This window comes from Mauremys reevesii, linkage group 18, assembly GCF_016161935.1.
Source record: "Mauremys reevesii isolate NIE-2019 linkage group 18, ASM1616193v1, whole genome shotgun sequence".
Lineage (NCBI taxonomy): Eukaryota > Metazoa > Chordata > Testudines > Geoemydidae > Mauremys > Mauremys reevesii.
Genome location: NC_052640.1, coordinates 9,209,057 through 9,222,079, shown reverse-complemented (window position 1 = coordinate 9,222,079; position 13,023 = coordinate 9,209,057). Strand labels below are relative to the sequence as shown.

Sequence of the window (13,023 nt, the reverse complement as noted above, 5' to 3'; positions counted from 1 at the left end):
GTCAGCCTCCCTTCACTCATTATGTTTCAAAGCTGTGTTGGATGCTCTTCGGCCACGTTGGCAGGATGCACTAAGACACCCCAGTACTTCCAGCTGTCAGACTCTCTGATGCATGGAGGAATGTGCACCCTGACCCCATCAGGTGCTGCCTGCTGGGTTGCCCCAGAGATTTTCCAGATCTGGGAACATCTTTGTGTGATGCAATCAATTATTCAGTCTCAATGGTCCTCCACACAGGGCCGACTTTAGGGAGTGCGGGGCCCAATTTGAACATTTTCGGCGGGGCCCTGGCAGGGATGACTAAAAAAAGTGTAAAAAAAAAAAAAGCCTTTCATTTCTTCCATGTATTATTTACTTTCCATAACTATATAATTTTCTTATATTATGTACATTGTATCATATATGCTGTTGATTGGTTATTAATGACTGCCGTTTCACATGTGTGGGTCCCCGCCACTCCCTGGGGGGTGTGCTCATGTGTGGGTCCCAGCTGCTCCATGCCCCCCTCATTGAAGCAGGTGTGCAGGGTTACTGCCCTGGGAACTGCAGGACAGCAGTGGACATGGGTCTGGTTGGAGGCAGGGCAAGGGGTGCGGGGCTGGCTGGAGACGGGTGTGTGGGGTGGGCTGACTGGCTTCAGGCAGGGCCACAGGGGGGGTGCAGCAGGGGTTGGCTGGAGACAGGGCTGGGTGTGGGCAGGGTGTGCAGGGCTGGTGCGGGCAGGGGTGTGTGGGGCTGGCTGGCTTTGGGCAGGGCTGCAGGGGTGTGTGGCAGGGGTTTGGCAAGGGCTGGCTGTGCGTAGGGGGTGCAGGGCTGGCTGCAGGCAGCAGGGGCGGGGCTGGTGAGCAGGGCAGGGGGTGCAGCAGAGGCAGCTGGAGCCCTGGCCCTTTAAATAGCCCCCAGAGCCCCCCACTACCCCAGGGCTCTGGGGCTATTTAAACGGCCTGGAGCTCTAGCCGGGAGAGCAGGGCTGCAGGGTAGGGCTTGCCGGGCTCCAGCCAGAGCTCCAGCTGGGAGAGCGGGGCTGTGGGGCAGACACGCTCCCACCGGCGCTTTGGTCAGGGGAGAGGGGCCACGGAAGACCCTGGAGCAGACCGCAGCTGGGGTAAGTATAAAATAAAATAATAAAATAAAATAAAATATAAAAAGGTGCCTAAGGCGCAGGGCCCTTTTAGGCGCGGGGCCCGATTCCTGGGAATCTGTTTTGACTTGTCCATCTGTGAATACTTGCTTAGCTCACAGGAGTGTTAAGAGGCTTGATCTAGTGAATGTAGGTGATACTTTCATCCAGTGATTCAAGTATTTGTATCACCATATCTAGTGTAAGCTGGGTAGAGCCTATACAGAGAGCACCGATATAACATAGCTGTCAAACCATTTGTAATGGAGTGGCTGGGGTGGGGGGGGGGAAATGTCAAATAACCACCTGTATAGTAATGAGAAATGTTAATTCTTAGCAGATATTTTAATTTAGGGGCTGGTTCCCGATTAAACCCTAATTTCCACAATACCAGTCCTACTACTTCACTCTGCTGCTCTGATTAAGTACCTACATGACTGCAGGTCCCTCCCTGGACTTGAATGAAACACTGGCTTACTTAGCAAGCTTGTACTGCTTCTGCAGGCAATATTGCTGGACAACTGTCTAATGAACAAATGTCCTGCAGCAAAGCTGTTAAGTTGAATGTGTTTTCTGGGCTACAGCTGCCAGGCTTTATAGGCTGTTGAGGTCACTGCTAGTGATAGGACAGGGTGAGAAGCTGGTAGAAATCTAACTGTAGCAGTGAGTCTGAGATGCTACTGGTACAACTGCTTACAAAATATTTCCGTTGCAAGTGGAGGTAAAAGCAGTAAAATGTTCTAAAGCAGTAGTTCTCAACCAGGGGTCTGGAGCCCCCCTAGGGGGCCTCAAGCAGCTTTTGGGGATCTCCAAGCAGGGCCAGCTTTAGACTTGCTGGGCCCCAGGGCAGAAAGCTGAAGGTCCACTGCTTGGGGCTGAAGTCCAGGTCCCTGAGCCTTGCCACCCAGGGTTGAAGCTGAAGCCTGAGCAATGTAGCTTCATGGGGGGGGCTGTGACATGGGGCCCCAGGCAATTGCCCTGCTTGCAACCCCCTAATGCCGCCCTGGCATGTTCATGCTGGCTATGGAAGCTTAATGAAGGCTGACAGCCTTGCTCCCCGTTGCAATAGGAAATGTCAGGTCGTATGGCTCTGTGCTCCTCACTGTAGCAAACAACAAAAGGTTCAGTAGCTGCTGGCTGAAAATGCTGCCTCTCAGCTGAAATAATGCGCTGGAACTAGAGAGAAGTGCAGCTGAGCAGAGGCTTAATGTCAAAGGGAAGCTTCATATAACCAGTACTAACCATTTCCAGTGAGTTAATCAGGGCCCCTTTCTGATGACTCTGAGGGGGGTTGAGGAGTTATTCGTGCATCTCCTAGCTTTTAATTGCTTGAGTAAAGCCCATTCCAACAGCTTTCTTGGATTGCATCAATCCCTTCACTCCCAGGAGACCAGCTGATCTCAGTATGTCAGATCTGGGGTGGGAGGGGCTGCTAGCTCTCTGCCCTTGCTCCTAATTCTTCAGCACCCCACAAATAATAATGCCCACATCTCTTATTGGTGGCTTTAACATGAAACTGATGATCACATGGGAATAGCGGAGTATCTTGCAGGGTCACATGTAGGTGGAGGGTGGGAAGTGACAATCAAACCCCTCAGTTTGAAGTGTGCAATGCATGTTGCTTGCCTTTGGCCTTTCTGGGAGGAAGACACAAGGTCTGTGGCTTGGAAGGAAATGGAACTTGGCTGCTTTTTGGGTGGGATGTGGTGGTAAACACTTAACCTCTGCTCAGGGAATCTGTGGAGTGGGAGGAGAAGCATGTGGGTGCATATAAAGGAATATGCTGAGTCCAGCAGGGTTGCAGCAGAGCTGCCAGACTCTGCTTGTGGCCTATTGATGACACTGCCTTTCCAACAGGATTTAAATCTTCACTTATTCTAGCTCTGTCGCTTCAAGAAAGCCTGAGCGGTATTGTCTTTTGAGCTTGTGGCTTTGTGAGAAATTGTGCTCCCTCTCATACACATTGTGTATACTCTTCTAGCTTGCGTTCTTGTATCCCTCTGCAAACCATGCCTACATGAACTGCTTCAAGCTCCAGCTACAGTGTTGTTGCCGACTCAAAGAGCCCGAGGCGGAGCAACAGCAGGGTTCATTGCCCGGTGTGCATCGCACTAATTATCACACCAGGGTGGAGAAGCAAAACCAGGTTTATTTGAGCCCAAATAGGTGCCAGGGAGAAAAGCATTCTCAAATCCTGCACACCGATACAAGCGGTTTCCCTCTCTTTATACATAACTTCAGCTAAGCATTCCCATCACCCCCACACTCCTCCTCTCCCCCCACCTTTCATTCCCATGCAGCAAATACACTTTGCAATAGCAATCACATGAAGCAGTTAAGTCATACTTGGCAAAAAACCACCTTAGCTCGTTAGCAACTCTTCTGTGATCAGTTATCTGTACTTTCCCACTGTGGGGGCTATGTTCTCATGCATATAACTTTAATTACAGCACCTGCTTTCCGCCTATCTTATTTAGTATTGGCTACATCTAGTATTAAGCAACCTTGCCACTGCCAGTAATTAGCACATAACACAAGAGGTTACAAAAGTTTAGCAAGGCTAACAAAAGCACTTTACATAAAGGTACTTTGGGTCACATAGGCCCAAAGCCATCCTCCCGAGTTACCTAGATTTATGCCTAGTGACACCAACAGTGTGGAACACAGCAGCTGTGACTGCATGGGAGGAACAGGAAGGACACTTGGTAGTTAAGTAGCAGGCTTCCATCTAGTGGATCTGAACTAACCATATCCCTTTCCACCGGTTTTATGGAGACTGGAAAGCTGTTCATGATCCTGCCAAGTGCTGAATTCATCTCGTCGCTGTAGGGAGATGTCTCTAGATCGTTTACTCTAGCACTACTAGACTGGAGGTCTGTCGGATGTTAGTTTTAGGGGGAGACTTTCAAAGATATAAATGGCTGTTAGACCCCAACTGCCACTTGCATCTTTGGAAATTCCCCCCTAAACTCTGATTCAGGGATTTGTAATGCCAGGTTAAAAATGGTCTTGAGCAATTCTAGCATGTGCTGCGGCTCTTGGGGCTCAAAGGAAGAGCAGGGGATGCAAGATGCTATGTAGCTCCCGTGTGTCTAAATGATAAGCCCTGCGAAGTGTGTATTGGACTTTATACTATTAAAACCTCCATTATGATCAGTGAACTGAAACCACTTGCAAGCAGTTGCTTGCCTATGACTTGCCAAACACAATTTCCCCCAACCTGTGCCTGTGGTTGGTTGATGCAACTCCTAGTCCAGAGACCCTGGTGGTGATGTCATCAGATGATGCTGTGCTCTGATTAGAGCCGGCTGAAGGCTTCTTCAGATGAGCTGGTCTCCTCCAGCATTGGGTTGTGTCTGCAAATATGTCCATTATCTCCTGGAGGGCTGAGTGAAGGGACTCTCATTTGTAGGCAAGGTGTGTCCTTAGCCATATCTGAAAGAAGGCTAAAGAGCGGTAAAATCTCAGCTTGATTGGCCCATCCCTAGCATTTATAGTCATCCGATCTAGATGAATTAAGCAGTGATTGGCTAGAAAGGCTGCTCTGCTACAAAGTCTACTGGGGGGGAAGAAGGCTATCCTGCAGAATGTTAACTGTACCAGTGAAAACTAGACTGACTTATTTAGGTTCGTGGAGTCTCTTTTGCCTGAAGACTTCTGGGCTCTAGACATTTAAAATAGATTTTGACCCAATCACCCCAGAGTGGTGCTGAATTAAGTCACATGGTTTTCAGTGAAGTTGCATGGTGGTAACTGAAAGCAGATTTGGCTGTGTGAGCTAGGCTTGACTGGTCAAATAATAGGACCTCACCCACCTTGCCTCTTTTATTGGTCCAACTTCTGTTGATAAGCTACACAGATGTGTCGCTCAAATTCTCACCAATGGAAGTTGGTGCAATAGAAGAGATGACCTCATCCACCTCGTCCCTATAATACCTTGGGACTGACACACCTACAACTACACTGCATATGGCCTGGTCAAATGATGTCAGTGGACCACCTATTTGATCACTGTTAAATATTGTCAAATATTCTGGCAAGAAGGCCTTGATGTAGGCAGCCATCTAAATATTTGATTGCATCATGATACCCTGTTAGGCTGGTTAAATTTCACTTTACTACCTGTTATGCCATCTGGTGGATGTGGGGCAGGGGGAGGGGAAGAGACAAAATAATTGAATATAAAGCCTCTCAATTCGCTGGAATCTTCTACACTAGCTTTGTATAGCAGGCCATAAACCCATGTGGTGGCTTACAAAGCACATTCAACAAGTTAAGACATAGTCCCTGCCCTGAAGCGTTTATAGTCTAAACTGACCAGACAAACCTCTAGAAACTAACCAGAAGGGAGTGCAGGAGGGACTTCATTTCATTGTATAAATTTTTTTTTCTGAGCTAAAATAACTGTTAAATCTGGGTTTTTGCTAATTAGACATAGTCTCCAACTGGCTTAGATAGATATTTATCAAGTCATACTCTTTGTTACTGTTCTAGTAAATTAGTGCTTTTAAAATATTTGACTGTTTTTTGATGTGTGACCATTCTTGACCAATAGTCAACTGATCAATTTAATTTTGGACCAGTCAGTGTCCCAACCCTATAGTAAATGAATCTGAGCTTTTGACTGATATGATTAATGCCTTATTGCAGTAGCAGAATCTGTCGCTGGCTAGCTCCCCAGGAAGTTCTGAAAATGCCATGTGTCTTCATAAGAAGCATTAAGATGGATTAAAAGCTGACAGTTCGATTAATGCTGTGTAGCTAATGTCCTCTACTGTTCCTTCCCTTCTGCAATGGGGGTGTAGCAGGGTGATCCCTGCTCCGGGTTTTTTTGAAGGGGTTTGAAAGCTGGGCTGATTGGGGAAGTAGCTGCAGCTGGGCCACACCCCAATCAGGCCACAGCTGGCCCCTATAAAAGGCAGGGAAGCCAGGAGGCACACAGTCTCTCTCTGGTGATAGAGAGAGATGGGCCTGGCTGCTTGGTAGATGAGACAAGGTACCTAGGGTGAAGCAGGGCTGGGGACAGGCTAAGGAGCTGGGGAGCTCTGGCCTGGAAAGCCCCAGGCTGTGGCCTAGTGGAGGGCAGAAGGTACTGGGAGGTTGCAGAGGGCAACTTAAGGTTAGGCCAAGGCAGCAGGTCCAAACCCCCTTTGCCAATGATGAGTACTGGATACTGCAGTCTGCCCCAGAGTGTGGGGCTAGATAATGACTGGCAGTAGCCAATACTGAGGCGAAGTGGCGATAGCAGGGTGGGGGGTTCCCAAGGAAGGGGAAACCCAGACAGAGTAAGAAAGGGGCTATTGCCAGGGGGCAGCACCCCAGAGAGAAGGGCACCGGGTCCAGGGAGAGACACGGGGGCCTACGAACAAGTGGATCACCGGCCTGCAGAGGGCGCTCTCCAACTGGACTGAGCTAAGTTGGAGAGCAACCAGCAGGAGGCGCTGCAGGGGTGAGTCCGACCCATTTACAGGTGGCATGCAGGCCAAGGGGTCTGGCATGATGCAGTTATCTGCAGCCATGCCACCCTGGAGTAGTTTGCAGCAAGGATGATTGCTAAAGAGTCCTGACTCTTCAGTGTGTGAAACACCCAGAGCTCCAGTAGAGCAATTCAAAGATCCCAACACTTACTTGAATAAGGCATTAAGCATAACCTAAATTCTCCCTTCTGTTATGTCCATGCAACCCCACTGGCTCAAACTTTAGATGTGGCACAAACGATTTCCAAAGTGAGGAAAGGCACTATCGCGATCAAAGTTAGGTAGGCTCCTAACTTCCATTGATTTCAAGAGCCTAAATACTTTGGAGGGTCTGGGCTTAAGTGTGTCTAGAATTAAAAATCCTAGCTTTCACAATGTAACAGAGAATCAGTAAAATCCACTCCCACTCCTCCATGATCCAGCTGGTAGCTGGAAGACCAATGGAACTCCTGGTGTAAGGAGGGATGTGGAGAAGAGAGATCAGAGCACTAGGTTGGGAAGAGTCAGATTCACACCTCGGTGTGCTTGCTGCACTTGAGTTCACATTGCCAAGTCCTGTTGCAGGATCAGTTACTGCACTGGCCCATTTTGCTAGCAAGGCAGAGCTGTTTTGGATTGCATACTACAGAAATTCAGCAGATAGAGTGCTGCAGCAATAGAGAACATTGGCAGACCATATGCTCTGTTTTATAACACTTACCTTCTGGCGGTAGAGAGTGAGTAAATAGCTTGTGTAAGGTGTGGGAAGGAGTGGGAGAACATTGACTGACTCAGTGACTTGAATCACTGCCTTGGGGTGGCAGGTGAACCATTTGCATATTTCTTAGAAGACAGGTGAGCAACTGCTTAGCATTCAAATCCCACTACTCCAAAGCAGAGTGGGAAAATAGACCAGCATGATTGTCTTGCTTGGAAATATGGATGTCTGCTTGGCTATGGTCCTAGATATCCACAAATAATTCAGAAAGACTTCTAGGTGCTTGTTAGCTATTTTTATAGTAGCGCCAAATTATCAGCAAAAATTAACACCTCCCCCTCCAAAGAACATTATGCATCCAGATGAGTCATGTGGCCCAACATCTACAATGTCATATGATACTAGGTTTAACCATTAAGCATGAAAAAGCAGCAGAAGGAAGTGGAAGGTCATGCTATTTTCTGGTATTTATGTGCTTCATGAAATGTCTTTAATCCTCAAGTGATATAACTGTTGAATTAAGCAAGACAATGTTCAGGGTTTTTAGGTAGAAAGGAACTTGTTTTGGTTGATAAATCCAATCTTTGCGCTCACATCACATGAAGAGCCACTTGATCTGAAGTAAAACAAATCTTGTGTGTTCAGTAAAACTGCTGCTGTAAGAATCACTGGGTAGTGGCCGTTCTTCTTTTCTCCTTTCCTATCCTCTGCTGCGTTCTTGCAGTGACCCTAAAAATCCTTCTCTGTCTCCAACCCTCCCAGTGAATGGGCATCTCAGCTTCCATCCTTCTGGCTGAGGACTGTACAGGGATAACTCTTAAAATTGTTCTTTAAGGAGCTGGTAGAGCACCACATTCTTATTTCACTCCCTTCCCCAGGGTTGAGCTTGCTGGCTCCATAGCACTGGCTTGCTGCAAATGCAACAAATACAAATAGAACTTGCACTAGATTAAGGGTCTATTGGCTATGGTGCAGGTTGTGTTTGGGAGATGTTCTAGCAGGAAGAATCCACTTAAATACTTCCCTGCTCACCTAAGTTCATTTAAACTAATTTCTTCAGTACTGGACACATATGCAGTCTGACTGTCAGCCAGAGTTTTGCAGACCACTTATTGAAAGATGGTTGGCTTTGCCTATTCCAGCACTCATGTCATGTCACTAGTTTACTAGTATCTCTTGTAACATCTTTATCGTGGTCTCCAGGGTTCTGGCAAAGCTTAACCCCAGTGTTACTGACTCGTTGGCAGAAACCCTTTGCAACTTCAGCTAAAAGTTTTCTCATGCCTCTGAGCTTTAATGCTGTCTCAACTATGGCATATGTTCATGAGCTCTTAAAATCTCTTGTAACTTCCACAGTACAAAATGTCAACACTCAATCTCAAATATTTTCTGTTGCATAAGATATTTGAAAGCTTGTCTTAATTTGAGGAGAAGCCTAACTTGGAGTAAGGCTAGTCCATATGACAACATTGTAAGTCCTATTCAATTGCTGTTGTACAAGCAGAACTGCGTGAAAGGAAGCTGTGGATCTGGGAGGCTTAAACTGGTAGTTACAAAACAAGGTTTGAGCATTGTTTGTGAATAGCACATACCAGTTTGGGATGACAAATGAGATTTGCTGTTCATGGTCAGGCCTTGGGTCACTTAAACTGGTAGACAGTATCCGAGGATCCAGAATCCATACTACATCTAGTCAGTAGCACACAGTGTACACATTGCAGGGGCAATTCATTGCTAACAGTCTCAAGGCCTACCTGACTCAGTGGCTCTGTTTAGCTAAAAATCTGCTATGTGACTGGTTCATGCAGTGCTCACTGCTGGCCTTAATACCAGCTGCCTGGATGATTTTGCTGTACACAAGCAACAGTAGATTCTAGTATTTTTATAGAATGCCAAATTAACGCAAACTACAATTAACCTCAAGCTGCCTTTTGCAGCTCCACAGGGAACTGAGAGCTGAGTACTTCTGTCATCTAATATTTGCTCTGTCACTTCTGGCCTTCAAGTCACTTGACTCTGGCATCCCCGTAGGTAAAATCAGACATCTACTTACTGCCTCTGGGGGGTCATGAGTGAGTGTCTATGAAGCATTAAGTGCTATGTATTGTATACAGGTAGGATAAGGACAGGGGGAACAAGGGAGGCAGAAGAGGAGAATACAAGCAGGTGAGGAGAATGGACAACAGAATAGGGGATGAATAAGATTCCAGGAACAAAAAGAGAGGAGGTGTTGCTCTTCAGAGACTGAAAAGTATTGGCTATAAAAGCATGGGATAGCAGCCCTATAAATGGAAGGCAAGGAAGGAATAAAGTGATGATGGGTGTAGTAGGGGTAAAGAAGAGAAGGTCCAACTCGAGTGAATCCTTTCTGCTCACAATTTCCTAATAGATGTCCAATCTCTCCAAACTCAGTGACAAGGACGGGGTGGCTGTCCCTAGCACTTATCTTCCACTGGCCAGGGACCTGGTGGCAGGCATGTCCCTGTTGATCTGAAGGAAGAACCTTCAGAACAGCTGTGCTTTGCTTCTCGTGCCCCTTCAGAGGCTGATGGTGGTCCAAAGACCACCTCTGTCCCAGCCCCGATAAAATGAGCCCACTGAGTTAGCATGAGCCTTCCCAAGATACTGTGGCCAGCCCTGTGCCTGATGGTGACCATAGTGAATGGGCATTGGTAGGGCAAAAGTGGGGTACCTTTAAAGCAGTTGACGTATTGACTGCAAAATGCTGCTGGTATTAAATCACTCTGATGCAGATAATCAGCATCTTAAATCTGTTTAGTAACGGACATGTAAAACTAACATCAATGGGATGCAGAGTTCTGAGCCTCGTGTGACTTTCCTTTTTAAAGACCAGACTAGTCATGGAACAAAACTGAACAAAGCAGGATAGATGCTGAAATTCCTTAACGGATTATTAACAACTTTAATCTGGTTCCATAACGGTCTTGAGTTTAATCATTTGATTGGAATTTAAACCCATTACAAAGAAAGGAAACAAATAGAATTTCAGGGTTGGAAGGGACCTCAAGAGGTCATCTAGTCCAGTCTCCTGCTCAAAGCAGGACCAATCCCCAGACAGATTTTTGCCCCAGATCCCTAAATTCCCCCGCTCCCAAGGATTGGGCTCACAACGCTGAGTTTGGCAGGCCAATGCTCAAACCATTGAGCTATCCCTCCCCCTGTGAAACTAACCATTGAACATGCACCAAATCAAATATGAAAAATGATAAATCCAATTTTATTTGTTCCTGATCTCCCGATAAGATGGGGTTCATTTGAACTGATCCAGCAGAGCAAAATTCCATCCCTAGTCTCACTTCAGTTTGTGCATTGTGTGCCTGGGGCAAGGACCCAGGGGAGGCTCCAGGCCCCAGCACGCCAAGCGCGTGCTTGGGGCGGCATGCCATGGGGGGCGCTCTGCCGGTCGCCAGGAGGGCAGCAAGCAGGGCTCCGGTGGACCTCCTGCAGGCGTGCTTGCGGAGGGTCTCCTGGTCCCGGGGGTCCATTGGTCCCGTGGTGTCGGTGGAGCCGCGGGACCAGTGGACCCTCCGCAGGCATGCCTGCGGGAGGTCCACCGGAGCCCTGGGACTGGCGACCGGCAGAGCACCCCCTGCGGCATGCCGCCGTGCTTGGGGTGGCGAAATGTCTAGCGCCGCCCCTGCAAGGACCTTATCTTCATATGTATTTTTAATACATAGATGCTGGTGTACAGTAAATAACTCCAGACAGCTTACCTGTCTCAGGCCTATTGAGAGTTAAGGCTTTGTAAAATCTCTCATTAAAAGCCCTGGAAATGCTTCTTATAACACCAAAATCTTCAATATCTGTAATACAGCAGAGGCATATTCAGTCGAGCTGTCTTTCCTTTGTCCCCCCTCTCTCTGATCCTTTCTTCATTTGATGCATGCTTATAAAGAAACACCAGACCTTGAACATTCTTGTCAGAGTCCACCTGGTAACTAGACATGTCATGTCATCTTGGATGGTAGGTTGGGACATGGGTTACAGTCAGAGGGAGCAAGACAGGCTCTGTGCAATCTGGATCTGATGGAAGTACTTCTCCAATTAGAATAGCTAGAATCTTGTTGCTTTCTGCAGCACTCCAGCTCTCGGAGCCATGTTACTTAATAGACCCTCCTTCTCTTATTTTGAAGGAAGTTTTTGCTTGTCTGAGGACAAACAAGCTGAGTTTTGTTGTATCCTTTCTCTTCCTGCCTTATGCCTGACGGAGTAGTGTCTTAACTCTCCACTGGAGGGGAAACACCAAAGCTGATGCTCTGATGTCCATTTGATGATGCTCTCGTGCCAAATATAGGACTTGACAATTTTCAAACAGAGGAAACCACAAGCCATGTCCTCTCAATGCCAGTTGAGTCCCTGGCAGTCAATAACTTAACAAGCTGTAAGGTTCCCTCTGCCCCCCCCCCTTAGTAGAGAGTGTGGTGCCCTTTTCCAGATATACCTGTGACATGCTTTGGGGGAGCATCCTGTAATCTCCATGTTCCTCATTATTATATAATCGTGATCTTGCATATAAAGCATGCCATGTAAGGTATCTGGGGAAAGGTTGACCTGCTGAAAGTAATTTCTCTGTCCACATATGTATATCATTAATGCATATGAAGTTTGGTTGTCACTAAAACATGCTGCAAGTTGAGGAATCAGCCAGATATTAGCTCCCCAGAGGTAATAGCGAGGAAAGTAACCAACACCCAGGCAGGGTTTCAAACAACCCATTAACCATTGTCTATCAAGGGAGCTACAATTCAATGACTCCCTACATGAGGCCACACTAGAGGATTGCTCAACCTTGCCTGGAGACTCAGCAATGCCCTGACATGCCTGAACTTGTTTTCCAAGCACATGGACTGAGGGTGTAAAACACAGAGTGGACACATACTGGGCCCTTCTCCTGCCCCCACCTACATTGCAAGCAACCAAGACACTGAGAATAAGACAGAAGACACCAACAGAGGAGATTGGCCCAAGTTTAAGGAACAAACCTGCATATTAAGGATTGCAATATCCAGTGGGATGAGGAAAAACTGCTTGGTCTAGTTGCTGCCCAGCCTAATAGGGTCGAGAGTTTAGTCTGCATGGTTGTTTCATTTCTTTTGGTAACTAACGCTGACATATTTGCCTATCACTTAAAAATCTAACTCTTGTGGTCAATACACTTGTTTTACTGTTCATCTTTACCAAAGTTTGTATGAAGTGTGGGCAAATCTGCTTGGGTCTGGTGCAGGCTGGTGTACGTCCACTTTCCATTGTTGAAGTGGTGAACCCACTAATCGGCACTGCCCCTCTTGAGCAGTGCAAGACTGTATATTCCTGAGGTACAGTGCTGGGAGGATTTGGCTCTGGTCCCTTTCTCTGTATGATTCATGAGTGGATCTGGGAGCATTCATGCAATCTAGCCAGGTGTGGGGCTTCACATGCTTTTGTGCTGAGTGATCACAGCACCTGGAGGGGTTTGCTGCTCGTCACTAGCAAGGCATTGTGAGAGACAGCCCAGGCTGGAGAGAGTTAAGGAGGCACAGCAATCCTATATCCCTGGGGGGATCCCATTAGTAGTGAAATTGTCTCAATCCATGCAGGTAGGGTTCCTGGGGAGTCAGTGGGCCTCATGTAGATCAGCCTGCAGGATCAAGGGCTTTATTATCTCCTTCTTCCACGTGCTGCTGACATGTGCACCTCCCCAGAAAAGCCTGCTCATTGGAGGTACACAA

At 47.3% G+C, this 13,023-nt stretch overlaps 1 protein-coding gene across 2 annotated transcripts in view; it reads left to right on the top strand.

Annotated features, from left to right (window-relative positions):
* SCARB1 (scavenger receptor class B member 1) overlaps positions 1–13,023 on the top strand; it is a 43,724-nt gene that overhangs the window by 4,523 nt on the left and 26,178 nt on the right. The window lies entirely within an intron of this gene.